Genomic DNA, 6,000 nt, shown 5'->3' on the forward strand with positions numbered 1-6,000 from the left:
TCTAATCTAACGAGTACAGGCCGCGACATTAAAATAAAACGTTTCGAACGATGGGTATAAATTTAATTTTGAAATACTCAGACCTTACGATTCAAAAGTAATAGTTATGCAATTTACCTACCAGTATTGATGATCCGGGTTCGAATCAAAGTAAACAATTCTAGGAATATTTCGGATTTCTTTTGTAACGCGCTTTTTCGGATTTAATTCCTTAACAACCGATCATCTCTGTTTTGTGCATGGCAAAACTGACGGTCGGCACAATTAAAAAAGTCTCTGTAAATGCCGAATTTAATTATATGTCAGGATTCTATATAAAATGTAGTAAGTAAATATTATTAGATATATACACATTTAGTGTTTCTGTTCTGTAAACTAAGAGGCTCTTTTTCTGTACCCAATACACTAGTGACCGATTGGGTAGGATTACAGAACTCTACTAGTACTTGATCGAAGGTTCGTGCCTCACTACGGGCTGGTCACCTGCAGTTTTCCAGCTTTTCTACTTGTCTAACAATTAGACAAAACCGTGAAGGCATTTTCCTTGGAAGATCGCTCTTACATTGCTTTGCCTTATTCCATCAATCCAATTTTCCATATAGATCAAGTGAGTTCAAGCACAGTCTATAAACAACAGAGACGACGGGTAGCGTGAATCGGAACCGAACGTATCTGCGACAGACCACACATTAAAGCTTCCTTTAGAATTACTCGCTCGGCTTCCATTTTCGATCCCTAAACTAAAAGCGCACTACACCGTAAAGGGGTGGTGTTAATAAAAGATATTTAAAACACAAAAGTGACAAATTGATCAAAGACACATAATTATATAATATATCAATTACAAAATTAAAATTTCATAATTTAGCATCAGTTGTTCTGATTAAACGTAAATAGCTCTAATTTACTATCCTACAATTATTAATGCCCAGATTCCGTGTGAAAACACAATACACTACATATTCATTGCGTTGTCCTTAGATTCTATAAACGGTAACTACGGCGAAGGACATATCGGAATTCAGGTTTGAAATCCACCATTGTTCAATTGATTGTAACCCGAGTATAACGCATTTTTATCTGCGCGCAGTTCTTGCAATCTTTCATTTTACAGAGACACGTAACATCCTGACGTTTGATTTGGATAATCTAAAAAGAGTAGCATTCAAATTTCTAATTACATTTCCATAAAATTACGTAAGTGTTACGAAATAATGGAAAATTTTTTGGCAAAGATTGAAACCGAAAGTGAATACAACAGAAACAGAAACGAATTGAACACAGAAGCAGAGATATGTTTGAAATGCGTTTTATCTTCGTTTACCTCTATAGCAAGAGTCTAAGGATGGACTTTCTTCATCCCTTGTTCCTGCCACAACTGAAATGACGTTAATTGTAACAAAATTTCATTTATTCTTCATCGAATATTTGTACTGGATTCATTTCTGTTTGGTGTTTTCCATGACAATACCGGTTTTGTCAGAGATGATTCCTTGTGAATCGTGGTACTCACTAATCAAGAACGACGTCATCTTTGTCAAAATGCTTGTTGCTAATTTGTCGCTCTCACTTTCAGTATTATAAAAAGAGTAAACTTAATTCCGAATATTAAATTGACCAAGCCAGAATATTCCTGTCGAAAAGAATTGTACGACGTGATTACTTACACTAGAATTACCGTTTCTGTTTTTGTTGTATGTTTAACTATTTGTGGCCAAGCATTCAATATATTTTATTTCTATCCTGTATTAGAGGAAGGAAAGTTATACCGGCAAGAAGCACTTTTTTGCAGCGTAGAAGTTGGAATTTTTATTAATTTAATTATCGGTGGAATAGCATATCTCTGTTGTTTTCTTTTATTGTTTACAATCATATTAACGAAGATTTTCCAGAAGCTATCTGAAAATCTGCAACTATTAAAAATGAGTGATGCGAATTTGGAAACGGAAATAGAAGAAATTATGATCTAACACAATGAACTTTGGAACTGTGTGAAACAATGGAATGGCCCATTTAATTACGTATTGACAATTTCGTACGGTTCTCTAATAATGGGAACCAGTCTGCTTTATTATATTTTACTTTTTTCGAAAATGGAATTTGTATTAAGAGCTTTCATTTGCATAGTTTGTGCTGCAATATCATTTATTTGTGTTTCAGTAGGATTTTTAGCGTCCACTTTTACATCTACTGTATTGATTGTATTGTGTTAAATACGCTGTTTCATGTTTTACTCTACTTGTAACATGTTTTTCTTCTTTCTTTCAGATGCAAACATCGTTTCAGGACATTCGAAGATTCGCTCAATGCGATCTGAAATTGGAACAGAAATTAAAAGTAACGCTTCTGTTATAAAATAGAATTAGCAATACTTTTTAATTTGCATAATATAATTTTATGAATTTTGTGAAAAGATTTGGAAAGGCATCTTTATGTTTTACTGTCAACGGTTTCTTCGATGTTACAAAGAAGTTTCCTGTCAAGGTATGCGAGTCAAATAACTCTTTCAATATATTCATGTAATATATTTATATATTTGAATTTGCAGATGTGTAGCGCTTCGCATTCTGTGTATTCGAATCTTTTGAATTTGAGGACCGTTTCCAAGAAAACCTGCTCTTATTGAAATGTGAATTCAAACATTTATTATTATTTTTTTTCAATATAATTTCGTCTCACCACACTTTAATAAATCTTAACTCATTTATATGTGAGAAATTAAGTAAACTTATTGTTTCTTGTCACATTATTGACGGATTGTGATAATTTAAATTGCTGAAAGCAGAATAAATTTTTATAATAATATTTTAATGTTTCTAGAAGTTGATTAAGTAAATTTAAACGTAGTATCGATTTTGATATTTTAAATAAAATTTCAATACTGCCTATTTGAGTTCGTAACTAATTTAATATTAATTTTTTTTAAATAATAGAAATTTTTAAACGTAAAGAAATTAGCTTGTTTTAATAAGCTTGTAATTGATATTAATATCCGAATGATAATTTTAAGCAGACGAAATAAGCCATCGAAGGGTCGCTCATAAATTAAGTAACGTTATTTCTATACTTTTAAACTATTAACATCTGTAACGTTTCGGACGCTATCGCGTATATGTTATCCATCCTAAACTTACGTAACGCATATTCTCGATCAATCTCGTTAATAGCATTAAGGAATAAAACAAATGACGTGGTACAAAACGTTACATTTTATTATTATATGTATAACCTAGAAATAAGTGACATAAACACTACAGTCAACTATGCAACACTGCAAAAAGAAAAATGAGTAATTCTGTTACTCAGGATTGAAGACAGTATTACGTACATATTTAAGCTCCGTAGGAACTTTCAAATTTATAATTTACGCTAAGTTCTACCGGAAGTATGCTAAATTTGAATTAATAATTTGCCCTTTGATTTCGAGTAGTAAATTTTTGCTGCGAAAACTAAATTTGAGTAAATTTAATTTGTAAGCCCACCAATCAAATTTCGCGAAAATCGGACCAAATATTTAATCTCGGCACCCTCAAAAACCATGTTTTTACATATTTTGCTAGCCGGTGATCTCGTGTTATATAATTTTCCTGGTAAATATAATTTTGTACTGGTAATTACAATTTGAAAAGTGATCCCTGTTAGACAAGTTGTGATGGAAGCTGCTAACCTTAACGTCCGAAAGACTTTATATAAAACTTGTTTACATAAAAACACTCTTGTACAAATGAGAAAATAATTGCTTTTATGTGATAATAAAGTGTTCATATGTTTACAAGAAATTGTATAAACTAGGTGGGAAGTATGTTCTCGTGAATATCGCATTTATAAAAAACTTATTGCGCTGCAATTTGAAAAAAAACTGTAGACCTATAAATTTCGAGATAGCATTTAGATAGATGAAAATCGATACCAAATATGAATAGCTTAGTGCAGGAAGTTCAGATTAACTATATATGAACTCCCGGTTTGATGCGAAAGTTAGGAAACAGAAATGAAACCCCGCATTCGTTCATCGTAAAATATTCGTTTTATTTATAGAAATTTTGTAGAGATTTATTCGAGTGTTTCATAATTAATGATTCTTCTGAAGTCTTTCATTAAATTGTAAATAATCCAAAATTGATGAAATTTCGTATACCATCTCAATCCTTGCTTTTCCTTTTGCTTCGTTTAGGTAAATCCCGCAATCTTTTTAAATGAACTTCAGCCAGAATTCTGTTGATTGCACTGTATACGGGGTTTTCATTTTCTTCTTCATTCGGTTGAAGAGTTCCGACCTTCTTTCCGTTTCCGACAAAGTAGCCTTCGTAAGTCCTATCATTACATTTCGTTAAAACATTTCGATTTTCAATTACATGAAAAAAATCCTTGTTTTTTCGACGAAATGCCAAAGCTAATTTATTCTCAATCTCTTCGATGCTTGTGCTTGTTGCACACATTACAGCAATTTCAGTTTCTTTTGGTCGTTCTTCTTTATTTTGCTGCTTTGTCTTTGCTGTTTTTTGATTTGTAGGACCTTCTGACTCTTTCTTTCTTTTGTTATTCTTTCCTTTAGCCATATTTTTTCTAGAATATGCTAAAATAAATTTTCATTGTAAACTGAATTGTTGAATTTGTAACAATGACAAAGGTAATTATTAAATATAAATTAAATTTTTTGTTGGCATTATCTCAACATTTTTCTTAATTTACTTTTTATTTATTTTGATCGACTTTTTTCCAAAATTAATTTTAATTACGAACTGTGTTCAATTCTGTTAAATTATAATTATAAGTAATGACAATTCGCATAATGGATGTATCATACATTAACAGCCATAATCAATATGTAATTATTTTCATGAATACATAACCCATAAAGCAATTCTGTGCCAACTGAAGAGGGACCAAAAGGTCTGTAATGCATTTTGGCCTATATATGCATCTAACTAAACACAAATCGTATGAGATGACGACGGGGGGAAAAGGGCGTGTTACTCGACATCGTGATAAGACGAACGAGATGTACAGGACGTTGTGTGGGAGTGGCAGACGACGTTAAGGACAAACGGAATGAACACAGGAGGAAAAAAAAAGTCATCTTTGTTCTCGAAATCCGGATTTTATAAAGGATTTTATTTCCGAGTTAATTGAATTGATTGGTCCCTATAGTCTCCAATGTCTTCCCTATTCTATTAATGACTGATTTTTTTTTCGTGTTTTCTTTGTGAGAAAAAAGTTCTTCCCGTTTTGTCGAGATTTGGTCATTTTTACGAAATTCAGAGTCAAAGATCGATTTTTCCAAGTGATCTTCATCAGAAGTCCAATCCGTAAGTTCGCCTAAAGTCGGGTCCTCACAATAATTTATCGTTCATTGTTATATTTTCACGATAAATTTATTTTACACATTCTTTTCTCGTTTATTAAAACATTTTTTGCGCGTTTGGTGAGGGATTTCCAAATTGCAGCCCAACGAGGTCCCGGACCTCGTTGGGCTGCAATTTGGAAAACTTGTAGACATATAAATTCCCACTGTCGTCCGTCCGTCCGGCTTTTTTTAATCTCTAGAACGGAGTTAGATTGATGCAAGAGGAGAGTAGATATAGAAACCTAAGGGGCAGTCGGCCCCGAATAACTATATAAGAACTTCTGGCGCAAATCGGAAGTCACGTTATTTCAATTTAAATCTTTTCCCCTAAAAGGTATTGGATAGATGACCGGAACTATATTGTTAAAGGAAAAGTATAATGTACAGGAGCAAGACACTACAGTACTAATTTGAGTTGAAAAGAATATATTTTTAAATTAACAGAGAAAAAGTATGGCGCTCGGTAATGACCTCCCCAAGACTTTTACATTTTTGTACTCAGTGAAGTAAACTCTTTGATTCTTTTCAAGATGTACAGCTAAATGGATCACAGCGGAAGTCTTTCGTGAATAGGAAAATCAAAGAATCGCCAAAATGAAGATCATATGTAACGACCATTGATATAGTTGCTTATTTCGTCATTCTCATTTTGA

Source organism: Centruroides vittatus, unplaced genomic scaffold (assembly GCF_030686945.1).
Source record: "Centruroides vittatus isolate TY-2023 unplaced genomic scaffold, ASM3068694v2 contig_923, whole genome shotgun sequence".
NCBI classification, from domain to species: domain Eukaryota; kingdom Metazoa; phylum Arthropoda; class Arachnida; order Scorpiones; family Buthidae; genus Centruroides; species Centruroides vittatus.